Below are 15,429 nucleotides of genomic sequence, written 5' to 3'. Positions count from 1 at the left end.
AGAATCATTATGCAAAGCCGATAAACATTTATCATTAATAGGACAATCATTCAAATCAATAGTATAAACATTTTCATCTCTATTTCCAACAAATATAACTTTTCTATCACTAGCATTTTCAATGATGGCAATTCTTTTTATCAAACACAACTCAAAAGCCTTTATCACACAATTGACTAATACTAAGTAAATCATGCTTCAAACCATCAACCAAAAGTACATTTTCAATTAAAATAGAAGATTCATTACCTATACTACCTTTACCAATTATTTTACCTTTCTTGTTGTCACCAAAGGTTACAAGACCTCCATCCTTTTTGGAGAGGGAGACAAACTTGGATGGGTCTCCCGTCATGTGCCTCGAGCAACTACTATCCAAATACCACTTGTTTTTCTTAGAGGCTTTCAAACAAACTACAAACATAAATGTTCAAGTTTGATTCTTTGGTACCCACACTTGTTTGGGTCCTAGATGGTTAGTATTGACAAACTTGGGAATCCATTTCATTTTTGCATAGACATTTAAGGCATTGGATTTAGAGAAGTAACAAGAATAAGTTGTATGTCCAAACTTGCCACATGAGAAACAAACAAATTTATGCACTCTACTTTTCTTGGAGAAATTATTCCTTGGAGCATTGTGAAACTTTGCCCTTTGAGAAAAAATTCTTCTTGGAGAAGTAGTATGAGCATATTTCAATTTAAAACACTTAGGTCTAATTTGGCCTTCAACACCACAATAATGACATATAGGCACAAAGTTAGATTTAACATGCTTAGACACAACCGTAGGCATATTAAGCTTAGGCATATTATGAGATGCTTTAACAAAGATAGTTTTAGAACTTGAAGGAGTAGAACATTCATCAATATAGCCTAAACCTCTTTTATCACCAAATGGTTTGCCTACTTTAAGTATCTTGTCTAATCTTTGAGCACCTATTGTCAACTTTTTAATAGATTCTTTAGCCTTATCAAGTTCTTGCAAAGCACGAAATTCCTTTTCTTTGAGTAATTTAATCAAATTATCTTTTTCACAACTATCATGCTCAAGAAATTTAACTTTGTCAAGCAAGGCATTTTTCTCATCACAATCAAAAGCATGCTTGTCACAAGAGATATTCATTTCATCAATATACATAGCATCATGCTCATTCTCTTTTAAGCAAGCAATTTCTTTAAGTAAAGACTTATTTTTACTAGATAAAACATTGTATTTCTTTTTAAGCACAACATACTTACAACTAAGTTTTTCTAAATAATTTTGCATATTTTCAAAAGCTTCGAACAATTCATTATAAGAAAGAGGTTCTAGAGTTACCTCATCATTTTGTTCATCCTCTTTGTCACTATGAGCCATGAAGCAAAAATTGGCCACTTCTTCATTATCACTCCCACTTTCGCTTTCATCGCTATCATCCCAAGTAGCTTTCATTGCTTTCTTCTTGGATTTCTTGGATGATTTGAGAAAAGGAAAATCGATTCTAATATGACCTGGCTTCTTGCATTCATAGCATATTACCTCATCCTTTTTGCTCTTTTCACCTTTTGACTATTTTTGGTTGGAGAGATACTTCTTGAATTGCTTCTTTCTCTTGATGAAGTTCTTATACTTATGTGAAAGATAGGCAACATCATCTTCATCTTGGGAGTCAACTTCTAAAGAGATGGTCTTTAAAGCTCCATGTTTATCTTGATCTTTATCTCACGTGTCAACAACGAGCCCATGAGTTCATCAATGGAGAGAGCTTTGAGATCCTTTGCCTCTTGAATGGCGGTGACTTTAGGCTCCCATTGTTTAGGCAAAGACCACAATAGCTTCTTTATCTTCTCAAGATTTGAGTACTTTTTCCCAAGTTCTTCTAAAGCATTGACAATGTTAGTAAATCTAATAAACATATTGGATATAGCTTCATTTTCATCAATTTTAAACATTTCATATTGATGAACTAACATGTCAATCTTTGTTTCTTTTACTTGACTAGTTCCTTCATGAGTAATTTCTAATTTATCCTATATCTCCTTAGCGGTTTCGGAAATAGACACTCTATTATACTCAACTTCATTCAAAGCACAAAATAAGCAATTAATAGCTTTGGCATTTCAAGAGCATGCTTTCTTTTCATTATTGACCATTCTTCCTTAGGTTTTATAGTGCTAACACCATCAACATCTTTTGTTGGAATTTTAAAACCTTCCTTAGCAATATCCTATAAATCATAATCAATAGAAAACAAGAAAAATCTCATTCTATTTTTCCAATAACTATAATTAGTACCATTAAAGAAAGGAGGCTTTGTAATAGATTGACTATCGGTACAAGGGATAAAACTTAAAGTTGTCATAGCTAAAAAACAATTAAGTTTATCAAGAAATAAATATTTCAAGAAGAGCAACCCGTTCTGATACCAATTGTTGGATCGATATGGAAACCCTAGAGGGGGGGTGAATAAGGTTTAATTAAACTTTTTTTTTTCTAAATTAACTCAATTAAACGAATTAATACACTTTTTTTATAAATAATAAGAAAAATTCAAATTATGCAATAAATAAGATGAGAAAAAAATATGATAATTTAATTCTATCAAATTTTAGCAAATAAATAAGAACAAACTAAAACATACAATAAATTGCTTAAATTAATTGCAAAAGTAAAAAGGAAAGAATTAGAGAAGAAGACACCGTAATTTTTATAGTGGTTAGGTCAAACTCGACCTACTCCGCTCCCCAAGCGTCTCTTGGGAATTTGAATAAAATCTTTCTAACTCTTTCAACGGATTAGAGCCCAACCGTTACACCACCGCTCCTTTTACGGGTTCAAGAGCAAACCTGATCCTTTCCATGGTTTAGGATCAAACCGTTAGAAATGTTGGAATTTTTGAAGAACACAATACAACTCTCACTAGAGTGGATTTACAAGTTTAAGCACTCAGCAAGTTTATCCTCACAATACAATAACACTCTCTCAAGAATAAGATGAAAAGAAAAAAATTGGGAACTTAGAGAGAGCAACAATGGAACTTTTGAGTTTTGGAGGATTATGAAATATAAAATTTGTTGGTTTAAAATTTGGAGAGGAAGATGGTTTATATAGAGACGGAAAAATTTTTAGAAACCACAATTAATTTGGACCATTGGATTTTGAAAAAGAAAATTCAATGATGGAGATTTTATACTAAACTAGTCGTTAGATACAAACAAAATATAATATTAAATTCCTTTTCTTTTAAAATTCCTTTTCTTTTTAAAATTAATCCAAAAATAAAAAACATACCATGTGTCAAAAACTAGCCGTTAGACACAAACATAAAATAATATTAGATTCATTTTCCTTTTAATTCATTTTCTTTTTAAGTTCATTCTTTTTAAAGTCAATCTAAAAATAAAAAACATACCATGTGTAAAAAAATAGTTGTTAGACACAAATATAAAATAATATTAAATTTATTTTCCTTTTAAATTTCTTTCTAATTTCAATTTTATTTTATTTTAAATCAATCCAAAAATCAAAAGTCCATCATATGTTAATCTCTTAATGATCCACCATTCAACCAATATGCTGCCACATGTCTACATTTAAATGGTCTGGTTATGCCACGTCATCCACCACGGTATTTTCTCTTTAGACTTGTTTCGGTTATATCGTCTTCGTTTTAGCTCCGATTTGAGTGATTCAAGAGGTGTTGGAATCGTTGTTCTGAGCTCTTCGCTATGGACATATCAAAACACTAAGATTTTCAATAATTAAAAATTGAGTTTGTTATCATCAAAATATTGATTAATTATTTTGAGATTAAGGGCCAAAAAGCCAACAGAACTCCCACTCTCAAAAGCTCTCTTACCTCACTACACGATCGCCCACAAACTCCTACACGATCGCTTATCTATTACTATTAGACGATCGCCTTCTCATAACCTACTCGATCACCTACCTTTTACTATACGATCGTCTACCAAGTGCTATACGATCACTGAGCTTTATTACACGATCGCCTAGTGGAACTAGACGGTGAGCGGCACACTGCGATGGCTTCTCCACGATAGAGACTTCCGATCTCCCACTCTCGGCAGCTGTCTTTCCTCACTACACGATCTCCCACAAACTCCTACATGATCACTTAGCTATTACAATTAGACGATCGCCTTCTCAAAACCTATATGATCGCCTACCTTTTACTGTACGATCGTCTACCAAGTGCTACACGATCGCCAAGTCGAAGTACACGATGAGCGGCACGCTGCGATGGCCTCTCCACGATAGCGTCTTTCGAACTCCCACTCTCGAGAGCTCTCTTTCCTCACTACACGATTGCCCACAAACTCCTACATGATTGCTTAGCTATTACAATTAGAGGATCGCCCTCTCAAAATCTATATGATCGCCTACCTTTTACTATACGATCGTCTACCAAGTGCTACATGATCGTTGAGCTTTACTACACGATCGCCTAGTGGAAGTACACGGTGAGCAGCACACTACGATGGCCTCTCCACGATAGCATCTTCCGAACTCCCACTCTCGAGAGCTCTCTTTCCTTACTATACTATCGCCCACAAACTCATACATGATCGCTTAGTTATTACAATTAGATGATCGCCCTCTAAAAATCTATACAATCGCCGACCTTTTACTATACGATTGTCTACCAAGTGCTACAAGATCGCTGAGCTTTACTACACGATCCCTTAGTGGAAGTGCACAATGAGCAGCACGCTACGATGGCCTCTCCACGATAGCGTCTTCCGAACTCCCACTCTCGACAACTCTCTTTCCTCACTACATGATTGCCCATAAACTTTTACACGATCGTTTAGCTATTATAATTAGACAATCGCCTTTTCAAAACCTATACGATCGCCTACTTTTTACTATACGATCGTATACCAAGAGCTACACGATCGCTGAGCTTTACTACACGATCGCCTAGTTGAAGTACACAATAAGTGGCACGCTACGATGGCCTCTTCAGGACAGGGTCTATCGTACTTCCACTCTCGAGAGCTCTCTTTCCTCACTACACAATCGCCCACAAACTTCTACACGATCTCTTAGTTATTACAATTAGATGCTCGCCATCTCATAACCTATACGATAGCCTTCTCAGAACCTATACGATAGCCTACATTTAACTATACGAACGTTTACCAAGTGCTACATGATCGGTGAGCTTTACTACATGATCGCCTATATGATGACTAAACGATCGCTTACTAAATCCTCTGTGATCGCCCACAAACTCCTACACGATCGCTTAACTATTACTATGACACGATCACCTTCTCAGAACCTATACGATTGCCTTCTCAGAACCTATACGATCGCCTACCTTTTACTATAGGATCGTCTACAAAGTGTCACATGATTGCTGAGCTTTACTACACAATCACCTAGTGGAAGTAGATGATGAGCGGCATGCTGCGATGGCTTCTCTACGACAGCATCTTCTAAACTCCCACTCTCGAGAGCTCTCTTTCCTCACTACACGATCGCCCACAAACTCCTACACGATCGGTTAGCTATTAATATTAGATGATCGCCTTCTCAAAATCTATACGATCGCCTATCTTTTACTATACGATCGTTTATCAAGTGCTACACGATCGTTGAGCTTAACTACACAATCGCCTAGTAGAACTAGACGATGAGCGGCATGGTTGTATAGACAACAATGCAAAGCAACAAGATCTGAGGTTCTTGAGATAGCTGAGCCTCTCATACTTTTGAAACTATGGGCTTGGGAGCGATTTCTAACAATGGCTCCACAGCTACAACATGTCAAGGACGCTCAGTTAGCTAGACAAACCTACGGTTCTCGGTATGTTATTTTAATTCAATTTAATTTTTATATCACCAATCTAATTATTTTAGAATATAAATTATCAATTTAAAAATTTAGCTAGAGAGACAAATTTTGTGTGACTAGGACAGCCACACATGTAGTCAGCCAGTACAGATATATGTTTGATTTGCTTCAACCTAATCATGTACATTAACATTGAACCAAATTGATTATTTTATACACATTTTTATTTTATTTGTCTTTAATGTTCTCCAATATAATATTTTGTGTTTTAGGTTATTTGGGAGCCGTACAAACTTATTATGCATACTTTGCCCAATTTCTATACGAATGGTCAAAACATATGGCGGACGATGAGTTCTCTCATATGTTTTCACCTTGGTGTGTGGCATCATCCTGACAGGGTGATGAGACAATTCGGTTTTTCAGCAGGATGTCCCATCGCCTTGTAATACTGAACTCCTACTGCATGATATCGACTTAAAGACCATAGATTGATTCGAAAAAGATGAACATTTGGTAGTGTGATGGCACTATCGTGCAAGGTTTATTGTAGTGGGGGTTTCTATTAAACAGTTTGACAGGGATGTCACCCAAGACTACATTCATTGGTATAATAATATCACAAGGCACTACGTCACTCGTCCGATAGCAGTTGTGGGTCATCTGGTAAATGAATGAATATTATCTAATTATTTTTAATTTAAATTTATTTCAAATATTATCTAATTATTTTATAATTCACAGAGATCGAACAACAGTAGACTCCGTGATATTGCGAATGATCAGAGCCAAGTTTTTGTTATATGTAGTGACAACAAAAGCTATATGGAGGAGATACATTATATGAACGATATACCTATTGTTCCTTCACTAGCTCCTAGACGTAGAGGATCTGTTTGGGAAGAGGATTAGTTTGATGAGGTTGCACATAATGTGGAAGAGTTGCCGCCTGTGATGCAGACGCAGAGTCAAAATGATTATGTTCGTTCGATGATGATGATGCCAGCGTTTGATTTAGGACATTATGACTCAGAGGCTGGTCCTTCGTCTTCATACGTGCATGGACATGGTCGAGGTCGTGGAGAGCATAATGAATATTTATATTATGAAGCGCATGCAAAGGTATCAGAGCGACATCAAGAAGAACCAGAGCAATCTCAAGTTTGAAGTCGACGACGACAACCAGCTGGAAATCGACGACGTCTGCCTTGTTGGACACATTGATTTTTGTAATTATTTGTATATAAATGAGATATTTTAATTTACACATTTTTATTTTTATGAAATAATTTTTTTTTTTAATTTGTTCTTTTGAGTTAAGTTAAATAAAATAATAAAATAATAAAATGGTTTTAGAAATTGTTTTTATAAAATGATTTTTTTTTTAAAAAAAAAGAAGGGTGAAGGTCGAATCTTCAAAATTCGACCTAGGTTAGTTGAATTTTGAAGACTCGACACATTAAAATAAAAAAATATAGATATTTATAAAATCAAAATTAAAAAAAAGGGGTAAAGGTCGAATGTTAAAAAAAAAAAAAACCATATTTTTATAAATAGTTTCAAACAACAATATTTTTATAAATCATTTTTAAAACAACAATATTATTTTAATTTTTCCTAACTATTTCTTGTTTCTTGTTTCTTGTTTTTTTTTTTTTCTTATTTTTTTTAACAATATAATATAAAAAAGAAGATATGTCATACATTAAACATTGAAAACGAATATTATCAAAAGTTTATGTAATATAATACAAGTAAGGCTAGGCCTCGATGATAACTAAATATAATAACAAAGTTGTATCCTAACCTTCATATGTTGCCCATATTTGATCGGCACTGTCATCTCTAACTCAAGTTATTTGACTTAAACGATTTTGAGTTGTATCCAACTTAATTATATTATTATATAAATGTCGTTGTTGTAAAACATTAAAGTTAAGTTAAATGAGTGTCTTAGTCAGCAAAATGTATACACCGTAAAATTCTACTCGGTTTTAGATATACTAAAAATATTAGAATTCAAATAATATATAAACATGCATATTGTAAAAATTTATATCCAGAAGTTGAAATGTCAAAAAAAAAAACATAATATACATTTTGAAAATTTAAATATTATAAGAGAATTTTAAAATACAAAATCAAAATAAATATAAATATAGCACAATTATTTTTTTAAATATAAAAATGAATAAAAAAATAAACAAAATATAAAAGATGAAAATAAATATAAAAGAAATAAAAGAAATAAGCGCACATCTTGAGAGTGGAAATTTAAAATATGAAAAATGAATGTACATATTGAAATTAAAACAATATATAAATTTAAGTTCTTAAAGTTCAAAATTAAAATAAAATATAAAAGATGAAAATAAACAGAAAAAGAGAAAAATAAAAGTGCCCAACATAGGAGTCCACACAACCAAGAGGTGAAAGGATGGTTTGATAAATAAAAGAAATAATATTATATAAAATAGGATCAAAACCCATTTTCATAAGCGCTACTCAAACTTTAGAAACTAGAAAACAGGAATCGTTATCAAACAAGTCAGTTTCTTAAAAAATAAGAAATAAAAACAAAAAATTGGAAACACGAACGTTATCCGATACACCCTAATTTTCCAATTTCATTATCTTCATTCATCACAATCTTCATACCTTTACACACTTTCGTTTTGAAATCATCAATTTCTTTCCTTTTTCTCCACCTCCACTCCAACCCTAAGATTGTTTCCCATCATCCTTGCCGTTGATATTTTGATTCGAACATGATGCAAGAACACCAATTTGACAGTTATTCATTAATGCCTCCTTTAAATAATTAGAATCATAATGAGTAACAAGCATTCTAAAATTTTAAGGTGTTAGTAATCGCAGACACACGAACTAAATAATAAACAACAAATCAAGAAACGAAGACTCAGATTTTGGTAACCTCGTTCATCGATATACTACCTATGTTTGTTGGGCAATGTGCCGAGGAAAGTAAAATCACTAATACGAAAAAGTCAAGCCTTTACAACATTGACTGCCCTTTTCAACAAACCTAGGACAGTAATGACCTTTTCAGCAACGTACTTCTTGGTTGTGGAAGGGTTCGAAAGAGAGTTGGGGAATCCAACTATGGGAACAAGTGGATAAGAGTTACTCCTAACTGGAACTAACTGGTGTATTCTGTGTGATGCATCAATACAGACTGGGTTTAGGAAATCAATTGGTCTTAAGCCACTACAGGTTACTCTAGGAATCTTAAAATTATTAGAGAGAGACTAAAGACAAGTCAAGATTGATAAAGAGTTATACAGGCGGTTTGAGGAAGGATTGAGGAAAGAAATACATACCGCCGTAACAACTAGTGAGTAGAGAGAATTTTCTAACTAGTGGAAGCTACTATGTGAATGGAAAAGAGTGTGATGGAAGAAAACTAGGCAGGAGGTATAGTATATACTGGTAATGGATTTAAATTTTCCAGTCCATCATTTGAATGAATAAGAAGTGACGGAAATAAAAGATTTGCACTTGGAGTATCTAATAAAGGACTTCAAAATCCAAGCATAGAGGTATATCGGGTTCCGATTTGAATTCGAGTAAAGAAAATCGGGGAACAGAGGGAAATGTTTCTAGTGAGCAACTTAAAGAATCCATTGCTAGTATTAGAAGGAGACCTTTCTGTTTAGTATGAACCAGGTATCATTAGGAACAATGTTAGAATGAAACTCGTTATAAATGTGGACAACCTGGTCACCTTAAAAGAGAATGTCCACAGTTGATGGAAGTTTGTAACCCACAACTATTCATCCGACGACCTTACCTGAATTTCGAAGACGAAATTCTCAAAAAGGGGGTAGTAACTTGTAAACCCTCTCTTCTCCTACTCTTTCTTGGGATATTAGGAAGCACATAGTTGAGATTGAACTCAGGGGCTTGAGATAATGTTTGATGTGGACCTCTTGTTAAGATTTATAATTAAAAATAAAAATATTTGGATTGACGTTTGTTTTATTTAGGAAGAGGAAATAAGGATTGGAGGAATAATTTGAGGTAACAAACCTAGTTAAACATTTAAAGTAAATTCGATGATGAATTTGACATGCTCGGGACAGGTCAAAGTCAATTGTCAAAGTCAATGGTCAAATGGTCAAAGTCAAAGTAAAAAAGTCAACATTTTAAAAGTGGTGAAATTTTGGTAATTTCTTAGTTTTAAAAGTAAATTTGCTTGTTTAAGACTTATTGGACATAAATGTACTGGAAATTAAACGAAATTAAGGGAAAATGATGAAAACCGAGAGGAAGAGGAAAAAAAAGAGAATTTGGGAGATTTTGGAAAAATTAAGTTGCTTTCTATTGAAATTTCTTATTAGATGGCTTTGTGGTTAAGGATTACTCATTTGTGCATGTGTTAAACCTAAAATTGAAGCTAGAAAACGAAGAGAAAAAGAGAATTTCGAATTTTTTTGAGTTTGGCCGACCGAAGAAGACGAAAAAGTTATTTCCGAATTAGGGTTGTTCTTGTGAAGGAAAATTAGACAAAATGCAACCAAATTAAATAGGAAGTAAGGTAGAAGCTCGTAGGAGGCTTGATTTGAAGAAATTTGGCCGGAGAAGTAAGGAAAACAAAGAAAAACAGTGGCACTTGAGTTATTGCGAAAACAGAGGTTGCTCGGATTTTGAGCAAATTCGTGGAGTTAGAGGCTAATTCAAAGCTCCAACTTCAAGGGTAAGTTACTTATAAGATCGTTCTAGAGTTATATGGTATTTTATTTGATCTTTATTGGCTGGAATTTCTTATTTTAAGTTCTGCAACTTCTTGCCGGAAAAACAGGGGCACCGTGGAAATATTGGTCGATTCCGGGAGTTCTAGGGTAATTCGGACGTCCAAGCTTTGATGTAAGTTAATTAAGAGTGGGTAAAAGTTTTGTATAGGCTAATTAAGCTTTAAATGGTCGGAAAATGATTAATTTAAGTCTGAAACGCTCACCGAAAAAACAGAGGTCAAATCTGGAAATTTCTGGGATGGAGGTTGAAGAAAGAGTTCCCTTTCCTGGTTTGACTCCTGTCTGTCATCTATTGTCCGACATTAATAGCTGGAAAATCATTTTAGGTTAATTGAGGTGTTTTCAAGCATAATTATGGATCCAATTGGTATTTTTATGATACTTTAAACTTGAAATTAGAAGAAATTGAGATCCTAAGTCAACTATGAAGTTGATTAAGGGGTTAATTTAAAGTAAACCAAATTAGATTAATGAGAAAAATTAAGGAAAATTGGAATAGAGTTGGTTTTTATTGAATATTAATTTTAAGGTCCTGAGTTAATTTTGGAGCAATTGAAGGACCAAATTACAAAGCAAACTCTACTTTGGATCAAATTAGGGATTTGGGAAAAAGTTTAAGTGAAATTCGTTATACTTGAAGATTAATTTTCAAATAATTGGATTATGGTCATGTGGAGGATAACTAGAAGACAATCAATATAATTGCAGGATAAACGGGAGATGGAGAAACCGAAATTATGAGGAGGAGCCGATTAACAGTAAGTAGTTTATTTTCGAATGTTTTGTTATAGAACTAATTATATATTATAGTATACTATGATTTATGACATGTGATGGCATGATCTATTTTACTTGTCTGATATTTCAAAAATGTATAAACCATGATTTCTAAACTCTCGATGGTATTATATGATATTGATTTATCAAAATGATGTTTGAAATCAGAGTTTACATACTTGTGATTTGTATGGTTTTTAAGAAAAACCTCTTGATGGTAGAATCAAGGTTGTTGAATGGTTGTGGAAATGGTTTCAAACTACTGATTCCTGTACCCCAGTGATGGTTATTTTCCCGTGGTACTTGAGTGTGTTTCAGTAGCATCGCTCAGGCGATCAGGGGGCTACCGGGGTCAGATGTAGGCAGAGTATACCAGAAAGTCCAGAGGAACCTGCGTCTGTAGCGCCACCCAGGCTATCAGGAGGCTACCACCAGGGTCAGATGTTGCCAGACTATACCGGGGAGTCCAGAGAAATTTGGGCCTGTGGTGTGTATTTATGCTTAGCCTTGAGGCAGCTCTACATGCATGTATGACCTTGTGATTTGGTTTGCACCACGGGGGGCATTGTTTGTCCAATGTCACCCGTCGTTGTAAACGAGTATTTGGGTACAGAGTTGGTGTGATTTTCTGATGATGCCCGAGTGTTTTATAATGTGATTTTGGGGATGCTATGATGATGTAATTGATTGTCACTAGATTAGGCAAATCAAAATGTTAAAATTTTTGATAGGCTTATTTAAGGAAGAAGAGAGAAGATTTTAAGGATGCTATGGTTTAAGCCAAGAAGTCCAAAGAAATGGCGAAATAAAAAAGACGGAAAGTTGAAGCAAAAGAAGGAGATTACAAAGAGATGCCAAAGTTTGCTAATGAAGGCAGACAGATTAACTAAACTTAAGTGTAGGAGAAAGATAATTGGAGAGCTGGCTAGATACAATGACAATCTAGTTAGCACTCCCAATGAGGCTTATCTCCAAGGGTTTTGTCCCAGGAAGACAACAAATGGCAATGTGGTACATCTATGCACTTTGGGAAAAAAGACGAGCACAGTGTAAATATGTTGCCTAACACTGCTTAATTAGACAGATGCGTGTAAGAAGCTCAATTGTACCTTTCTGGGGAAAACGATTTCAATTGAACACTCCGAAAAGAGGTAAAGAATCCAGGATAATTTGGGAAGGCAAGGTTTGTTATGATAAAATCAGGTTGATTAAAGGAAGATATGACATAAAATTCAGAGAAGAAGATCAAGTCGGAAGGCAACAAAAGGTAAAGAGCAATACTCTTAAGTCTCAATGGTACGACCAAAACTTTGTTCTAAACATGGCAGTGGGGGCTAATGGTATAGGAAAAATTCGACAGAGAGGGCAAAAACGATTTTTGACATACAAAATATCAAATTTAACATTAAAAAGTGAATGCAAGAAGTGAAGATAAGAAAAATGAGAGAAGTTAGTTTGGGTCGAGCTCATACTATCAGGACCAAGGCCAAGCCCAAGGAAACAAACCCGTTTTCTTGGGGGACTTGGTGGGAGAAATCCCTACTCTAAATAGAAACAGGGATAGTGAGAAGTCGGATCGAAGAAGACAATAAATAAGAGTGAAAAGCATAAAGGAGAGGTAACTTAGAAGTTCTAATTTCTTCATCTCATCTAATTTTGTTACTGACTTAGGCATCAAAGCTATTTTTCTTTCTTTTGCAGGAACTCTTTTCCTTGAATTACAAATTCAAAGTTGTTGTCACGTGGAGGTCAAGTACCTTAGACAAAATTTGGCATCGACAATTGAACTTGAATGAGTTTCAAATAATAAATATATGTTGTAAAATAATTTAAATGATATGAATTTTAATAAGAAAATATACACTTTTCATAAAATGAGGAAATTAACATATTTGAGGGCGTGCTTCCCCTTCCTAGAAAATTGTTCCCTACAAAATTCTTCCATATTCCATGTCTCTTACAAAAAGTTAGTCCTACAAAATCCTTTTTAGTCATGTGTTAAGGCCACACAGTAAAAAAGGCTTTGTGGAAGAGATGAAGATCGCCAAAACAAATCTCCAACAAACTAATGTATTTCATGTTTAGCCCTAAACATTTTTTGTTTTTGGTTTAATTATAAAATGAACACAAAATCAATTTTAATGCTTCCGTCTAACGTGACGATTCCATTCATTTAATATTTATACTTCCAATTACACTCTACTTTTCAGGTGTCAATGCATGCAACAATCGAAATTGAAAATAGAGAAGTAGTAATGTAACCATCAGATTTTGGAATGGAGAAGCAGTAACGCAACCATCAAAATTTGGAAATGGAGAAGCAGCAGTACAACCATCAAACTTGCAAATAAAAAAGCAGTAATGCAACCCTCAAAGTTGGAGATGGACAAGCGGTGGTGCAACCCTCTAGCTTGGGGATGGAGAAGCCGCAATGTAATCCTCGAAGTTGGAGATAAAGAGGCAGCAATGTAGTCCTCAAACTTGGAGATGGAGAAGCAATAATGCAACAGTTGAACTTTGAGACGAAGAACTGGAGTTTGAGAACTTCTTTTACTAGATTGAACTTAAAGCTTCTTTTAAGCTACCTACGTAACCTTATAATGGATAAGGATCAAGAAATGAAGGAACTTGATTTGTAGATATCCTTAAGCGGAAGTGGATCATCCAAATTCCATTTTGATTGAAAAAAAATTTACAACAAACATACAAGATATGCATTCTTAAATAAATTACAACATGCTTTTTAATAAAGAAATAGAGTTCAAAAGATTATACCTTTGAACAACATTTCTTCGTGTAATCCTCTTGAACTGTCACGAACTCAAAATTAGCAACAAGCTTGAATCTTCTTCATGAAAACTCGAACCACAACATGACACAACCACTTGGAACCTTCGGTATACTAAGGGTGAGAGTCTAGGAGTTGTGGACTTTGACTATTTTGGTTAAGAGGGTGATTTTTAGTTTGGACGAGGAAGATGATTAAGGAAGAACACAGAACGATTATGTGATTGTCACTGTTGTATAGTAAAGCTCTCAACCGTGTAGTGTTTTCAGGACCGTAAGTTTATACGGAAGAAAAGAAAATTTTTTTATTCCATTTGTCATAAAACCACTTAACCATCCACTAAGGTGGTTTGAGAGAAAAAAGGAATAATTATCCAAAATAATAAAATTAATATAAATAGATATGATAACCAAGTTATCATATCTTATTTATAGTAAACTATATGTTATATCAAATATAACACATAATCTATAGTTTTAATATTATATCATATATGATATAAATTATAGTTATTTTCTCTATTTTATGACATTTAATGTAAACCATATTTATATTAAATTTAATAACTATTTGAATCTCATTTAAATACTTATTTTCTCCAAATAAACTATAATGTATTATATACATTATAATAATTATATCATATATAATTGAATCAATTTAATTATATCATATATAATATCTCTCTTATTAATTTGAACAATTCAAATTAACCAAAAAACTGATTCTCAGCTAAATCCTTTTGACGTACCAAGGGGACCTTATGGACCTGTAATTTGAAACTCCAACTGTACGTGAATAATTAATTAAATTCCTTAATTACATTATCCACTATCCAGTAACTGTCGAGCACTCCACTAAAGATCGACAGTTGCACTCTTCGCACTATAGATATATTTTCGTATCCATTGGATATAACCAATCAACAGTACGATGACCTTCACAAATTTCTCGTAAGTACAACTGAGCCAAATTACTGTTTTGCCCTGTTGTTACATCTAACTTCTTAAGTACCACTGACTCCTTTAATGAACAATAGATCATAGTCCCACTATGACCAAACCACTTTTGGGCAAACAGAGGGTGTGACGCCACATTGTTCAAGACCCGGAATCAGGTCTTAAGGGAGAAATTTATCTACTTACCCCTGCTTTGGGGAAAGAGTGAATTCCATCTTTTGTAGCTGAGTTCCCAGCTCCTCAATCAGACAAATACCCAAAATGGTAGGCTTGTTAAGTTGGCGATCTAGCCACTCTCACCCATACAAATCAAAGGACCACCCTCA

The sequence above is a fragment of the Benincasa hispida genome, chromosome 5 (genome assembly GCF_027475165.1).
Source record: "Benincasa hispida cultivar pf3 chromosome 5, pf3_genome.v1.1, whole genome shotgun sequence".
Taxonomy (NCBI): Eukaryota; Viridiplantae; Streptophyta; class Magnoliopsida; order Cucurbitales; family Cucurbitaceae; genus Benincasa; species Benincasa hispida.
The sequence above is the reverse complement of the archived record's forward strand: the minus strand, read 5'-3'. Positions refer to the sequence as shown.